Here is a 17,829-nt window from a genome sequence, read left to right on the forward strand (position 1 = left end):
ATTAAGGTTTCATGTCATAAAAGAAACCCTGCAGTCAGCATTGAAAGAGAACAAGTTGTCAGAAGGAGTTAGAAACAGCCTATGAATATTAATTCCTGGTTATTTTCTCCTATTTAAAATATCCTTTTTCTGCTAATTATCAGGGACTACTTACATGAATAGCTTCAACTCACTGTGATGACTGAGTAAGTACATATGTAGTTTTGAATATTATACTGTTCTTTTTCACATGTTGCTATTATAAATATCTAAGACCAAAAGCTATTGCAATTTTTAGACTGGCACTTACTGTTCCCGTTTTTCCACCCAGGTAATTTATGCCAAATTGCTGAAGCACTAAAGTAGATCTGACATTGCTTCACTTTTGCCTCCTGGTCCCTTATTAGTGCAGGTGTACACACACTTTTCACCAGTAAAACTATGTAGTGATCTGAACCTTAGAACAGACAATTTAATCAAGAAAGCAACAGAAATAAAACAAAGCAACCAAAGTTAAAAAAAAAAAAGAGTTACTGTTTTACTATGCCAGTCTCTGATATGCTCACTTATTGTTATATGTAGTTTTGAATTGGAACAGTTTTTAAGGTGGGGAGTGCCCTGGTTCTGGGAGCTTCTTTTCTAACCTAGCACCCAAGGAAAGCCTTCTATAGTAGCCCTCTGATTATATACAGCTGGGCTAGATTATCTTCTCTATATCTGTGATTGGCTTTGTTGGATCTGCTCAACACTATTGAAGATAAATGCGCTTTACTATTCTTGGCCATGACTTTCTTCCTTGGATTGGATTTTAGGACTTTCAGGCATGTCTTGCACTGTCCTGGATGTAGAAACTAATATATCACCTCCCCTTCTCCCATTTGTTATATCACTAGTTATTTCATTCTCTTTTTTTGACACAGGGTCTTGCTATGTAGTTTAGGTTGGCCTTAAACTCACTGTGTAGCTTAGGCTGGCCTTAAACTTGTGGCAATCTTCCTGTCTCAACTTTCAGAGTGTTGGGTTTACAGGTTTGTGCCACCACGCCCGTCCATAGTTTTTTCTTTACAACTGGCTCTCTCACAGTGTTAAGATTCTTTGCTTATGTAGTTACATGGCCTTCTTCTTTAGAGCTTTTCAATATGATAGTATTAGTTTTCCTCTCACTACAGCTCAAAGCCTTTCTTTACTTTGAATGTATCTTTTTGTTTGAGGTAAAGACATGCTTTGAGTCCATTTTGTAGCTAACCCAAGCTGTAAGAGTGATTGAAAGTGTGGGTTTAGGTTGCCAGTTTTATTTACCTGTTCTTCATTCATGTGCTTCCTAAGGTAAGTGAACTTTGCCTTGATTTTATCCCTTCATATTACTTTTCATTCTCAGCAAGTAAATATAGAGAATCAGAATTTTTACTTTTAGAACATAGAATTGGGGGGTAGAATTTGACTCTTCAATCCAAACATAAAAGTACAACAGTAAATTTCATTTATGAATTTTTCTGCATCTAAATAAAGAAGGAAAATTAGAGGAAAATAATTGTGGTCTAATTCTAGGCCTGAATCTGAAAAAGGAATAGAAAAGGAAGTAACAAGAGAAAAGACAAAAAGGCACTAGGAAATTGAACCCATTATTGTGGTTTAAACTTGACCAAAATTTCATTGACAAACCAAAAGATACTTGGGTATTCTTTTGTGTCTGACAACAGAAAAATTCCAGTTTCCTTCTTTTTGTATATACCAAGAGCAAAATAATAAAATAGAGGCCTTGGAACAATCATTTGATGTTAAATGGAGGCTCTGACTATAACTCTGACCTAAGTGGGAAGCATACAGAAAGCTAGCTTGTTTGTAGGAGAATTGATAAAATAGCAATGTCTCATTTAATTGAAAGCTAGCAGTAAAAAATAGTGCAAAAGAAGCATTGTTGGAAAAGATGTGCCAAGCCAGTAAAATATTTTGATCAAAGGGGAATGAAAGATGTCAGACACAATTCATTAGCAGCAAAACCCAGTGAGGCTAAAGTAATTTGCCTTTGAAAAATGAATAAATTAAAAAGAAGGCTAATTGCCAAGCCCTTACAATAGCCCATTTTACCTTGAACACTTCCAAAAGAATTCCTGACTTTTCCACTCAATTTTGTTGTTGAAACAGACCTTCAAGAATAACCCACAATGGTTTGAACTGAGCCGAGGATGAAGGTAATTTATAAAGGAGAGGGTCGTGTTTTCTGCAGTAATAATTAAAAAGCCTTAAAAAAGGTCACTTAAAATGACTTGCTGAACCTTTAGTAGAGCATCTTATTGCTGTGGCCCTTTTTGGATGGGCAAGGGCTACACTTTCGCTGTAGGTGCAGTCAGAGATTGTTGGGTTGAAGTCAGATGTCAGAAGCCCGCTGGAGCTGTTCAGACTTCAAGGGGACTCAAACAGATCCCTAACGAGGAGAGTTATGAGTAGTACTGGGGACTGCATAGATTGCGACCTCTTTTTCCTATTTAGGCAGTTACTATATTTTTTGATTTTAAGATACATATTTTTTGAGTTTTAATATCTCTAAAGTTGGAGTGTATTTTATAATCAGTAACATGGGATTATGTCAGTTTAACCTTCAGCACTTCTTTTTAGTTTAATTTTAGCATTTTTCTTTCTTAATAGCATATAAAATAATAGTGTATCTTATAGTCAATGATATTTTAGGTATTATTAGATATGGTATTTTTCTGGTGATTATTTTAATACTGACTGCCTTGTATTCCAATCTTTACCATAATTGCTGCAGAGTGATTCCATATCATTATTTTGGTCAGTGTTTTGTTTTTTAATTGTTGAAAGACAGTTTTATACTACTGGTGCCATTTTTGATAACCTCATCTTCCCATTACTCATTTTATTTTCTCCCATCACTTTCTCAGAGACTGCCAGATTGATTCTTCACAAAGCGTAAATCTCTTATCAGTCATTTCAAAGCCTCTCAGTGTTACTTTTTAGAGCATCCTGTCCACTGCTTTATTTATTCTTTCAAAAAGTAATTTTTAAGAATATTATTGTAAATAAGAAGGGCATGAAACCTGTCCCCATAGATTCTTTTGGCTACTATGAATCTTTATTAATGATTTTTGTGAAACACATTGCCAATATTATGTGATTATCCATAGTTTGAGAGTAATTTTGTAATATTTATATTCGTAAGTGTTTCTGTGTTTCATACTTGTTTAACTTAATATTAATTTGGTGTTGATAAATTGTTCATCAAAAGAAATAATTCATGTTGACTTAGAAATCTTTTTTTGTTGTTATTTCTTTTTTGTGTATATGTTTATGTCAAGCCTATATGTCCATAGAAACAAATATTAGACCTTTATAGTTTGGTAGAGAATAAGCCTGGTGTATTAGTTACCTGAACATAGAAAACATCAAATTAAATAGGTTAACCCTAGATGATTGTATGCTGTTAAAATAGCAACTTATTGTTTACTATATGCTAAACCATACAGTACTGTTTACTTGTAGTATTATCTCATTTAACCCACACAATTCTGTGTAATAGATACTGTACTACCATTGTTTTACAAATGATGAAACTTAGACAAAAAAAAGTTTAAATAATTTAAGTAGGATCCCACAAGTAATCTTGCTGGGTCTCGCTATATAGTTCAGTCTGGCCTTGAACTCAGTATGTAGCCCAGGCTGGCCTCGAACTCACAGAAATCCTCCTGCCTCAGCCTCCTGAGTGCTGGAGTTATAGGCATACACCACCATACCCAGCTAGTCTGAGCTTTTAAGTAAACTGTACAACTGCAGTTTTAAATTTTCACTTGAAAGAGTGGAAGTACTTTATCATCCCCAAAATGCTAATTGATATTAATATATTAAGAGCTTCCTTTTGTCATTTGCTGCAGATTTTATACTTTGAAATTTAAAAGGCATTTCTGAGAAAATGTCTTTGTAAATCTCTTTACTCTGACACTCATTATTTATATGCCCCTTATATTCCATGTAAACTGCATTTTTATTAATTAGATATGTTATTTCTGTGGGTGTGTTATGAAGTCTTTTCAGTAGTGTTTGGCCATGAGAAATTTGATAAACTTTTCTATGTGATGTTATCAGTAACTAAAGTAATAGAATTCCTTTATTAAAGCAGAGCTCTAAGATTAGATTTTAAATGTTCTTACCACAGAAATATGTGAGGGTGATAGGTGTGTTTGTTAGCTTGATTTAATCATTCCACAATGTTGATATATATCAAAATGACACATTGTACTCCATAAGTATATATTTTTTATATTATCCATTAAAAGTAAAATAAAATTTTAAAAATTTAATTAAAACTGTTCTACAGTATTTACTATTTCAACTTGATTACACTGCACCGAGGTACAGTGTGGTATTTCCCAGCTACCAGAACACATAGTTATTCAGTAAAGGGAGATGACTTTCTGTCACAATGACACAGTGTCTGCTTTATCCAGATGAAAATTGAATAGCACTTTTTCTTTGTGGTTAATTGTTGAGATGTCTGTAGTACTCAGAGGAATTTATGGAAGCAGATGGCTATTAGTAGAGTACTAATCAGAAGACTATTCAGAAGACTACTTACTAATCAGTGACAGTTTCAGCTAACCTCAGGTATTGAGTTTTCAAATCATTTTTTTAACCCCTCTGTGAACAAATAGATTTAGGGAGAACAGATACTGTGAAAAGTTTAGGCCAAAATATTGAAGTTAAAGGGCATATTCCTCACAAGACTGCCTTTACTTTTGACATTGACTTCAAACTTAGGGATTTCCGTAGGTTTAATCTGTTAGATGGACTCACAGAACTCACTGAAAGCTATTACACTCATGCTTATGTTTATTATAAGAAAGTTACAGAATCAGCCAAGGGAAGAAGTACATAGGTTGGAGCCTGGGGTTTTACCAAATCTAGAACTTTTGTTGTCATTTCCCTGTGGAGTCAGGATGTGTTCATCTCTTGGCATCAGTGTATGACAACAGCCCATGTGCTGTTGTTAACTAGGGAAGATCACTTGAAGCTTGATGTTCACAGTTTTATTTGGGATACCATGATAAGGGCATAATTCATTGCCCTGGTGGCTGATTTCAGTCTCTAGTCCCATGCCCCTCCAGACATGGCCCAAAGCTCCCATTCTAAGGCACTTTACTTTACCGTATGGCTAGCTCAAGAGGTGCAGGCAGAGATTTTAGAAATTACTTCCTAAAGGTCAGCTGAGGTCAACAGCCAATTATTTTAGGGCTTTTTTGAGCAAGTTGAAATTCTTCACTACATAGATAAACACGTTGAAGATCCTTAATCTGAAAAAACTTTTTGAGCACTGACAGAAACCAAAAATTGACGCTGAATCAGCCCGCTGCAGACAGGCAGGTCTGCGCATGCCCTACCTAGGTCCCTAGTTGCGTGGAACACACCAAATCAGCCTGCACCCCGGCAACAATCCACTGGACCCCCCCCCCCAACTCCTCTGTACAGCCACCTGGTTCCACACTACAAAGACGCAGAGGACACCGGATCACCAGACCATGGTACTGAGTCCCGCTGCTCCCGGCCCAGAGATAGGGGCTTCTGAGGCACTGTCCCACTGCTCCTGGCCCAGAGGAAGGGGCTTCTGGGCCACCATCCCTCCCACCACTCCTGGCCCAGAGGTAGGGGCTTCTGAGCCGCCATCCCACTGCTCCTGGAACAGAGAAGGGATTCCCGGCCACCATCCCTCCTCCTGCTCCCAGCCCACAGGAAAGGGCTTTTGGGGCACCATCCCTACCGCTGCTCCCGGCCCCTGTCCCACCTCTCCCAGCTCAGAGGAGGTAATCCATGCAGGTGCCAACAGCCCCCTGACCCAGGCAAAATGAGAAAACACGTAAATAAGTCTCAAAACCAGACTTCCAGATCACCTACAGCAACCCCAAAGGGAAATGAGATGGAACACTCTGATACTCAACCACTCGGACCCACTGAACTGGCAACAAAAGGGGATCTGGAAAAAATGAAATCAGAAATAATTTCTCAGATAACAGGAGAAATTGTGCCCCTAGTGCAAGACATGATTAATAAATCTAGAGAGGAGCTGAGGAACATGATGGAATCCCAACATAGGAAACAAATGGAATCCATAAAACAGATGCAAATAGATTTCCAGAACATGAAAAACTCCATTGAAAGTCTACACAGCAGAATGAGCCAATGTGAGGACAGAATTTCAGATATAGAAGATACGATTGCAATTAGTGACCAGGAAAAGAAAAATTGCTTCAAAATTATAAGGGAACATGAGAAATCAATCCAGCAGCTGCTAGATGATGCAAAGAAGAATAACATAAGACTGATTGGAGTCAATGAAGAAACAGGAGAGAGTGCAGATGACATAAAAAATCTCTTCACAGAAATAATGGCAGAAAACTTCCCAAGCAGGGGAAAAGAGCTTGACATACAGATAAGTGAGGCACATAGCACTCCAAATAGCCTTGATCAAAAAAAATCTACACATAGGCATATAACTGTTACGATTCCAGAAACTCAACAGAAGAACAAAGTTCTACAAGCAGTCAGAGAAAAGAAACAAATCACATACAAAGGAAAGCCCATCAGAATCACAGCAGACTTCTCAAAACAAACCATCAAGGCAAGAAGAGCTTGGAGTGACATATTCCAAGCCCTAAAAGAAAACAGCCTCCAACCCAGATTGATGTACCCTGCAAAACTATCTTTCAAAATTGATGGAGAAATAAGATACTTTCATGACAAAGAGCATCTTAGGAACTTCGTGAATATCAAACCAGCACTCCAGAGAATTTTACACAATATCCTAGGAACAGACATTGAGGATCACAACCCCAGGAAGCAAAGCAGAATGAACCCTTCTGGCATGACAAGAAATTAAATGGAAAGGGGGAGAACCCAACAAAAAGAAAAAGTCATGGCAATGACAAGTCAGTACATTTCAGTTATAACCATCAATGTTAATGGTTTTAATTCACCAATCAAAAGAAATAGACTGGAAGAATGGGTCAAGAAGCAAAATCCAACAATATGCTGCATACAAGAAACACACTTAATTCGAAAGGAAACTCATAGACTGAAAGTTAAAGGGTGGAAAACAATACTGCATGTGACAGGAACCCGAAAAAAAGCAGGAGTAGCTATCCTCTTTGCAGATCAAGTAGATTTCAAACCAACAGTGATTAAGAGAGACGAAGAAGGACACTACATCCTTGTAAAGGGAAGAATCCAAGAGGAAGAGATGACAATCATAAATATCTATGCACCAAACACTAGTGTGCCCAACTATATAAAACAAATATTAACGGATATGAAAAGTCATATATGCACTAATACAATTGTAGTGGGGGACCTCAGCACTCCACTGTCACAAATAGATAGATCAACTAGACAAAAAATAAGTAATGAAATCCTAGAACTCATTCGAACTCTTGAACAAATGAACTTAACAGATGTTTACAGAGTCTTCCACCCCACAAAATCAGAATACACATTCTTTTCAGCTGCACATGGGTCATTCTCCAAAATAGACCACATACTCACACATAGAACATGTTTAAGTAAGTGCAAAGGAATTGAAGTTATCCCCTGTATATTATCAGACCATAGTGCAATGAAATTGGAGATCCATAGCAAAAGAAACTCAAAAAATTTCATAAACACATGGAAATTGAACAACACACTTCTGAATAACCAATGGGTCACAGAGGAAATTAAAGAAGAAATCAGACATTTACTTCAATTAAATGACAATGACAATACAACATATCGGAATCTAAGGGACGCAATGAAAGCAGTCTTATGAGGGAAATTCATAGCAGTGTATACGCGTATTAGGAAAACAGAACGAGCCCAATTAAACAACCAGATGCTGAACCTCAACCTTCTAGAAAAAGAAGAGCAGGACAACCCCAAAGCTCATACAAAGGAAGAAATTATAAAGATCAGAGGAGAAATCAATGCAATGGATAATAAGAGAATGATACAAAAAATCAATGAAGCCAAGAGTTGGTTCTTCAAAAGAATAAACAAAATTGTCAAACCCTTAGCCAATGTTATCAGGAAAAGAAAGAAAAGGCCCAAATCCATGCAATTAGGAATGAAAAGGGTGAAATTACAACAGACCCAGCAGAAATCCAGAGGATCATCAATACCTACTTCCAGAACCTATACACCAATAAGATGGACAACCCAGAAGAAATGGACAGATTCCTAGATACATATGAATTACCAAAGTTGAACGAAGAAGGCCTAATAGTTCCAAACAACCCAATATCAACCAATGAAATTGAAAATGTAATTAAAAACTTATCAACTAAGAAAAGCCCAGCCCCTGATGGCTTCACTGCTGAATTCTGCAAGACATTTAGAGAGGAACTGCTACTACTATTTAAACTCTTCAATGAAATTGAAAGGGAAGCAATACTCCCAAATTCATTCCTGGAAGCAAGCATCACCTTGATCCCCAAAGCAGAGAAAGACCCAACCGAGAAGGAGAAATATAGGCCAATCTCACTAATGAACATAGATGCAAAAATCCTTAATAAGGTACTGGCAAACAGAATGTAGAACATCATCAAGAAGATCATACACCCTGATCAAGTGGGATTCATCCCAGGGATGCAGGGATGATTCAATATATGCAAATCAATCAATGTAATACACTATATCAATAGAGTCAAGGACAAAAACCATATGATTATCTCCATAGACGCAGAAAAAAATTTGACAAAATCCAACATGCATTTATGATAAAAAAAAACCCTACAAAAATTTGGAATAGATGGTCTCTACCTCAAACTGATAGAACCCATCTATGAAAACCTAACAGCCAATATCATACTAAATGGTCAAAAACTGAAATCCTTCACACTAAAATCAGGAACAAGACAAGGATGTCCACTATCACCACTCCTGTTCAATATAGTTCTGGAAACATTAGCCAAAGCAATTAGACAAGAGAAAGAAATAAAAGGAATAAAGATCGGAAATGAAGAAGTCAAATTGTCATTATTTGCAGATGACATGATACTCTATATAGAAGACTCCAAGAACTCCACCAAAAGTCTTCTAGACTTAATAACCACAATCAGTCAAGTCGCTGGTTACAAGGTCAACACACAAAAATCAATAGCTTTCCTCTACACCAATGACAGACTCACTGAGAGAGAAATAGGGCAAATAATTCCTTTCACAATAGCATCCAAAAAACTGAAATACCTAGGAATCAACCTAACGAAAGAAATCAAAGACCTCTTCTCTGAAAACTATGGCACTCTGAAAAGAGAGATTGAAGATGATATCAGAAAATGGACAGACATCCCCTGCTCCTGGGTAGGAAGGATTAATATAGTGAAAATGGCTATATTTCCAAAACTGCTATATAGATTTAATGCAATTCCAATTGAGATCTCAGCAGAATACTTCATGGACCTTGAGAAAACAATCCAAAAATTCATTTGGAACAAGAAGAGACCCAGAATAGCAAAAGCAATTCTAGGAAACAGAGATATGGCAGAGGGTATCACAATCTCCAACCTGGAACTATACTACAAAGCTACTGTGATAAAAACAGCATGGTACTGGCAAAGAAACAGACCTGAGGACCAGTGGAACAGATTAGAGGATGCAGAAACAACGCCAGACACACTCAGCCATCTCATCTTCGATAAAGGAGCCAAATACCCTCACTGGAGGAAACATAGCCTCTTTAATAAATGGTGCTGGAAAAATTGGGCTTCAACTTGCCAAAGATTAAAACTAGACCTATATCTCTCACCATGCACTAAACTAAAATCAAAATGGATTAAAGATCTAAATATTAAAATAGAAACTCTGAACCAGTTGGAACAGAGGTTAGGTAGAACCCTTGAAGACATCGGTGTAGGAAAAGATTTTATGAACAAAACCTCAGTTGCCCATGAACTAGCACAAACAATCAACAAGTGGGATCTCTTCTCATTAAAAGGCTTCTGCACAGCAAGAGAAACCACCAGCAGTGTGAAGAGACAACCCACAATGTGGGAAAAAATCTTCACCTGCTCTTCCTCAGACAAAGGTCTACTATCTCGAATCTATGAAGAACTTAAAAAGATCAGACCTCCCAAATTTAAAGACCCAATCCAAAAATTTGCATCTGAAATGAACAGACATTTCTCGGACAAAGAAGTAGAAATAGCAAATAAATACATGAAAAAATGTTCAACGTCACTGGTCATTCGAGAGATGGAAATGAAAACAATGCTGAGATTCCACTTCACTCCAGAAAGAATGGCTGCTATCATGAAATCAACCAATAACAAATGCTGGTGGGGCTGTGGAGAAAGAGGAACCCTGCTCCACTGCTGGTGGGAGTGTAGACTGGTGCAAGCACTGTGGAAATCAGTATGGAGATACCTCAAAGAACTAGGACTGGAAGTCCCATTTGACTTCACTATTCCACTGCTGGGGATCTTCCCCAAAGAATTAAAAGAATCATACCACAGTGATATATGTGTGCTCATGTTCATAGCAGCGCAGTTTGTGATAGCTAAAACTTGGAAACAGTCCAAATGCCCATCAACTGGAGACTGGGTAAAGAAAATGTGGTTTTTTTAATAAAATGGAGTACTACTCAGCCATAAAAAATGAGAAATTAGAAATATTTATAGCTAAGTGGAGGCACATTGAGGCAATACTCTTAAGTGAAATAAATAGGACACACATGTATGCATACCGAATAGTTTCTCTAGTGTGAGAAACTGAAAGTGTAAATAAGGACTAAATGTATAACAGGCAATGTGAAATAGGAAGATAAGGGGCAAAAGGGAAGGCAATGGGTGGGCTGGGGAAAGGATAGAAGGGAATGGGATTAATATGAGAAAATGGAAAAATAGGAACAAAATCTTTGTAAGTAGGGAGGACTGGAGGGGTTGAAGGGAGGGCTGGGCAAGGTTGAGAAATAAGAACCAAGAGAGATTACGTAAAGGTGCAAATTTCTAATGATGAATGTCATTATATTGTATACCTAAAATGTACCAATTATTTGAATGAATAATCGATAATGCAAAATAGGAAGAAAAGGTCCAAAGGGGTAGGGGTAATGGGAGGGGCAGGGGAAAGGAAAGAAGGGAAATGAAAAATGCTGAGAAATGGAAAAAATGGAAATAAAGTCTTTGTAAATAGGGAAGGGTAGAGGGGGTGAAGGGAGGGCTAGGAATGGGGAAAAAATAAGAACTAAGATGCATTGTGTAAAGGTACAATTCCCAATGAGAAATGTAATTGTGTTGTATACCTACAATGTACCAATAAAATAATTTTATAAAGAAAAAAAGAAACCAGAAATTCCATATCTGACCTTATATGACAGTTTGTAGTCAAAATGCAGACACAATAAAAATAATACATAAAATTAGGTTCAGGTTATGTCTATAAGTGTATGTGAAACCTAAATGAATTTCATGTTTAGACTTGAGCTCCAACCCCAAAAAATATATATATATGTGAATACATATGCAAACAAGCCAAAATTTGTAAAAATTAAAAATTTGAAACATTTCTGGTCCTAGGCTTTTGGGATCAGTGAAAGCCTGTAATGTGAATAATAATGGTTTCCAAAAATAGATATACAGTATGTCTAAAGCTAAATTAGAATATTAACCTAGCATGTATGAAACATTGTTAGTGAAAATTTCTAGGTATTGTAACTCAGAATGGAAATTTCTTAGAAATACAATTGGTCTGGACTATAGTGTTTTCTAGCCAGTGAAACTAATAGGACTGGTTCTTTCGAATATCTTGAGGTGTGCTAACTTTATTACACACCGTTTCCTGCCATTCTTGGCATTTTTTACCCAAATGCACACCTCTCTGGTCATTTAAAAGAAGTTCTCATCTTTATACTGTTTAGGACTTACTTTCTCATAAACCTAAATATTCCTTCCTTTTCTTCTCAAATTTTTGTTTTGTGCTGTCTTAGTCACTTTCTTGTCACTGAAACAAAATACCCGACACCCATAACTTAAGTTTTTTGGGCCTACTGAGTCCACAATTGACCAGCTCCAAGGAAGAGGAGCAACCCAGAGGAAAAGCTGCTAATATTCTGGTGACCAGGAAGCAGACAGAAGGGAGGAATCTGGATTGAGAACACACCCTTTCAGGTCACTCGCACCCGCAATGACCCTCCTCTATCCATGCCCCAGCTCCTAACAGCAAGTCAGCTCCAGTGTCCCCATAATTCAGTAATCTTCCAAAAACCATGCCTCTGAGTGCATGAGGCTCTTGTGGGACATTCTCGATTAGACCTTGATATGGAGCTTCCATTTTATATTAAATAATTTCTCATTAAAATCTTTAACTGAAAACTGATTCTCTGCAGACATTGCTTTTCATGAAGTCTTCTTATTTGGATGTAGCTCATTCTTTCACTCCCTGTCCAGCTAAAGATTTAGAGTGAGGCTTGACTTATTCTTTATTTCTTCAGACATCTACTTCAATATTCTGTCATACTTACATTCCTTTTGATAGTCATTGCTATTAAAAGTGTAATTACCCTCTGTCTTTTTAAAATCACTTTTATTACCCTCTTCCTTGTTTTTTCTGGTCACTTTTTATTTGTTAAAGATGTTGATACTTCCCTTTTGCTGTATTTTCAGGCACCATCCTGAATGACTTCAGAGTTCATGTAGACAGTCTACTTACTGTGCTAATCTTTCAGTTTCTTCACCTGTTTTACCTTCATTCTACTTTACCTGCTCATTCTCATGGCACACCATCAGTCTTGTCCCCTGGAAGTACCCATCTTAGAGTTTTTCATCTTTTCAGCCCTCTTATTTTTTTTCAGAATTATACTTTATTTCACATTGATGGAAAACATGAAAAACATGTACATTGTCCCACATTACAGCACAGCATTTCAATGGAATATTTCTTGCTATAAATAAGATCTTACTGATTTGTGTAACTGAATTAAGTCTACAGTTCTTCAAGGTAAAGCAGAATGACCTAGTAAATGATTGTCTAAAATTTTTAAATCCAGATCAATTTATGGCTTCATTATAAACATCCTATTTAGCCCATTACCAGATTATTTCCATCGTCAATTAGCACCATAAAGATACATTCTTAACATTGTTCTGGTAAGTTGAAATACAGCAGAAAATTAACATTCAGAAATATTAAGCATATATTTTTGCTACATTTTAAACTGTATGGTAACTATACCATATTTTTAGAGTTCTGATTAATCCTAATGACCCCCAAATTTATTTTCAAATAATTTTTACTATTAATCTGGAAATTTTGACTATTTAAAAATCAAATGATTTGTTTTTATGTTTGCACAAGACTAAAAAAACAATTTGAAGTGAAAATTTCAAATAAGACTGTTGGCAGATGAAAATAAAGCAGTTTTTTCTAATGGATTGTTTATTTTTTACAGTAGTTGGTTTCAAACATGTACATAAAAGTAAACAATGTGGCAAGGAGACTCAATAAGAAATTATTTTTTAAGATCAGTCTTAAATATTTCTGTACATACTAGAATATGATCTAATTATTCATTCAACTGCTTACAGAAAAATAATAAGATTTTATTATTATTTTTAAGCTCTATTATTATGGCCATTAAGCTTCAGGTTCCTTGATTGTCCTACTGTGCTTTTTCATATCTTTCATTTCTTTCCTAACTCAATTATACATGCTATTATTTCTTTCACTGGTTTACCAGTAATTTTTGTTTTACCAGTAATTTTGACTCCTTTGTCCCTTTGTCTTTCCATTGTATTATCAATACATTGGTACATTCTTTCTCTAAATCCATGAACTGCAGTTTAGAATGGATTAAACCTTCTGCTTTTCCTCTTCGTACAGTCAAGCTGCTGGACAACTCTACATATATCCCTACAAGTGGCATGTGAGTGGTACTATGAATTAATGACTTCTGATATTGCCCCAAAATTCTTAGATATGTTTCTTCCATTCTTTTTTTTCTCTCTTGGCTAGAAACCTGTTATCCTAGGTAGCAGTCTCTTGCATTGTCCTTATGAACTATTTTAAGATCAGCTTTATTATTCTGAACAATAAGATTGTTCTTAATAAGAGATTATTTCTCTCTCCCTGGATTTAAATTTAATCTCTGTGATTAAAATGAGTAATCCCATTTTATTAAATGTATATGGTACAAACTTTCTCACCTTCCAGGCAGCCCCATTATAAATTTTAATTCATTTTTTTGCCCTTTTCCTTCTGTGTCTTTGGCTTCTTTCTTTTTACTAGCTCCCACCAGCATGTAAACATGCATGTGGCAAGTGTTTGAGTTGGCTGTATAAAGTAATTTCCAAAGCCATCCAAAATAGAACTGGCATGTCAGATAATCCCCTACATCCTTGTTGTACCTAAGTGAGGCCATCTGACCCAATTATAGCCAATGAGATATACAGGAAATTAATGGGGGGTGTTATGGCTTTTATCTAGATATCCTCCTACAGCCTCATACTCTTATAATTGAGGATTTTGGGAGGTGACTGGATCATGGGTGTGTGATAGTGGTTTAGTTCACTTATTAGTTTAACATAGTTCTGGGTGTGGATGATGGATTTATTGAAGAGGGAAGACCCACCTTGGGTATGGGTGGCACTGACCACAATAAGCTTCTAGCCTAGATAGAATAAAACGGAGAAAGAAGAAGGAAGTTGGTGCTTCCTCCTGCCTTCCATGCCATGGACTGTTTCTCCTCTGCCATGCCTCTCTACTTTGGAGCAAGCTGAATATATAGACTGAAACCTTTGCAAACTGTGAGCTAAAATAAACCTTTCCTCTTTAACTTGTGAGTATCGGGTATTTTGTCTCAGCAATGAGAAAGTAACTTAAGATGGGTGCTTCGAGGTAGAATATTTTGTGTCCTAACAGATGGGCAAGTTTTGTTCTTCCTTTATTTCTATGGGGAATATGATTTAAGGATATGATGCCATGTCCTTTGTGGGAGAACAGGAAGATAGAAGGAGCCGTTGCCTTTGATGATATCCCGGAAGTTTGAGGGAAAAAACCCCACAACTCTAGAGCTGTCTACTTTTTGACTTTTGTTAAGTAAGCAATAAATGTCCTAATGGTTTAAGCAGTGTTAATTAGATTTTCTCTTACTTGCAGCGGATAGCATCTCAATTTATGATATGTAAGTTTCTTCCAGTTAAAACAAACAACAAACAAATATAGAATCTTGACTCTGTGATGTCCACTAGATTCTAGCATAATCTTTCTTCTCCCTTATGCCAGACTATTGTGTCTGTTTCTCACTCCCTTATCTACCAGCTACTTCTGTCTGTACCATACTTTTTGTGGGGTCACTAAAGATGCCTTAAAAAATCTTGTATGTACTGTATTTTTCTATCCTAATTTTAACTGATCTCTCTGCTGTAGTTGATCTGTTGACCTTAATACTCTTTTCTGTCTTTTCTGTAACACTACATTCTTGTGTGGTGTTTACCTTTTATCTTTTTCATTCTGCTTTGTAGTGTCTTTTTTTCCCTGCTTATTTCTGAAGTATCAGTCCTCAGCATAGGTATAATTGTAATTTTATAGGTTTAGAAAATAAATAGGCCATGTACTTAGTAAATGATGTGGCCAAAATTTGAACATAGTCTAAAGTTTCTAAAATTTATCTGTACAAATCTTTTCTGATTTTGTGCTCTGCCTGGACAGTCTAGTCCTAAAGCCAAGATACTTGTGTTCAGCCTTTCTCTCCTGAGTTATATGTGCACCCATCATAACTGCCTAGTGTATAGTTCTGTTTGACTATTTCATATATACTTCAAAGTCATAAGGCCCAGATAAGAACTCCTCCTTCTTTGTCTGTGACATAGACTCAGTTATTGGGCTACCATCCATCTAGCTATTCAGACCAGAATCCTAAGTATCATTCTTGACTCATCCTTTTTCCTCTCTTACTGCTCTTATTCATTGTGTCCCATTTTCCCATCTCTGCTGCTGTTTGTCACCCCAATATAATCTTCCCCTTTTCCTCCCTGGGAAAGCTAACAGATTCTATACCCTATCCCTGTTGTAGTCTGAGCTAGTCTGTAACCTTTCCAATGTGCAGATGCCTTCATGTTACTTTCTTAATTTAGACTCTTTAGTGGCACCTTGTTATTTTCTGGACAAAAGTTCGCAGTCTAATTCAGGAAAGTGAAGTCTTTCTTGATCAGATCATGGTGCCTTTTCCCACTTTGTTCCAGCTGTCATAAACAGTTTACTATTACTGAATTCATTTTGTTGTCACTTACCTCTCATAGATGTCCAATCTTTTGACTTGCCTAGGCCACACTGTGTGAAGAGGAATTACGTTGGGCCACACATAGAATATGCAATATAATTAATGTATATTTAAGTAACAAAATTTCCCTTTAAAATATATTTTATTTTAACAACAACGAAAAAGGGCAAGTGCACAGTGGCATAGTGGGGCGGGGTGGAGGGGGAGCCTGGGTGGCACGTTATTAGCCAAGAGGAAAATTATATTGTAACAATTTACTCCATTCAGATATTGAAGGACCACCTCAAGCAGCACAAACTAGCTACGGCACTACAGGTGCCACAGGTTGGAAACACCTGCTTGGTCTTTACTCCTGCTTTTCCCATTGGTGAATTTCTATCTTCTGTAGCTCCATCTCATCCTTCATGGCTCAGCATAGAAAAATTAGCTTTTTTGTGATAATCTCTCATCCCACACTAAGTGCTCATGTGTGCTGTCAAGGTAAGAGCCACACACTCTCTTGTTTCAGGGCCTTTGTGTGTGCTTGCTGCTTCCTCTGCCTTTTGACTCTTTCATACTCTCACCTTATTGCTATTCATTCCAGTCATCTTCTTTAGTAGACCCACATTTTTTCTCATCATAGCAGAAAATTTTTCTCCTTACTTTGTGAAATTTGAAACAATTCTGTTACATTCTTACATTTTAGAAATTTAACATTTTGAATAGTTTGCTTTAAATTTGTCTTCTTTCCCATTAATCCGAGCTTTTAAAAACAAATCAAAACAAAACAAAAACCCCAAGCCTGTTCTTGGGCTTTGTGCTTCTCCAAGCAAGCTGACATTGCCTAACTCGAGAATCGATTGTGTGCCAAAAGTCAGCTGATACTGTTTGTTAAAAAAAAGGGTTTTCAGCTTTCAGCCCCAGCTACTAAACCTGACAAGTTCTGACATCTCTTCTCTTGGCTGCTTCTCACTTCTTTTCCTGTTTCCATGGAAATGGACATCAGATCACAGAAACATAGTAAGATACTGGTGGCTAATTGCTATTGCAAATTTCTGAATTCTCTTTGTTTGTGGAGTGATTATTTAGTGACTCTTGCCCGCTGTGTAGTGGTGGTAGTTAGCCAAAATATCTAAGGCAGTTTCTAGGTTTGAGCCTAGATGATATTTCCCAAGTCACTAACTGGTATCCTAAAATGTATTCCTTATTTCATCTCTTTGGGAAAATATATTTTAATTTGAAAACTGTAATTTTGTAAGAAAGGTATACTAGATTTCAAGTCAGGAGACCTGGGCATAGTTTTATATTTGCTGCTACCTCCCTGGTTGATTTTGATCAATTTTGTTATATTTATTGAATGAGCCAATTGCTGCTACTTAGCCCTGGGCTTACTTACCAGTGGCCCAGAGAAAGACTGCCATTTTGCCAGTGTGTTTTAATAGAAAACATAGAAATAAGATATATAACTAATTTTTAGCTAAGGAAATAAACAAGCTTTCTAGAGATCAAAAATGGAATCATGCTTTTAAACTCAGCCCTTTATTTTCTCCTTGTACTGATGGTCAGAATAAAGCTTGTCATATTGCTAGGAATATTAATCTAACATTACCTTTCTAATA

The 17,829-nt window shown here is 36.6% G+C and overlaps 1 protein-coding gene across 10 annotated transcripts in view; it reads left to right on the forward strand.

The window, feature by feature from the left end:
- Nubpl (NUBP iron-sulfur cluster assembly factor, mitochondrial) overlaps window positions 1-17,829 on the forward strand; it is a 256,602-nt gene that overhangs the window by 118,441 nt on the left and 120,332 nt on the right. Inside the window, exon 1 of one of the 10 annotated variants that reach the window (XM_013065322.3) lies at window positions 16,445-17,230. The exons of the other annotated variants lie outside the window; for them this stretch is intronic. The gene's annotated coding sequence lies outside the window, so the exon portion shown is untranslated. Of the gene's footprint in view, window positions 1-16,444; window positions 17,231-17,829 lie in introns of those variants that run through there. 10 annotated transcript variants of the gene reach the window in all.

Source organism: Heterocephalus glaber, unplaced genomic scaffold (assembly GCF_053883595.1).
Source record: "Heterocephalus glaber isolate CG9 unplaced genomic scaffold, H.glaber_assembly_v1.0 deba00001662, whole genome shotgun sequence".
Lineage (NCBI taxonomy): Eukaryota > Metazoa > Chordata > Mammalia > Rodentia > Bathyergidae > Heterocephalus > Heterocephalus glaber.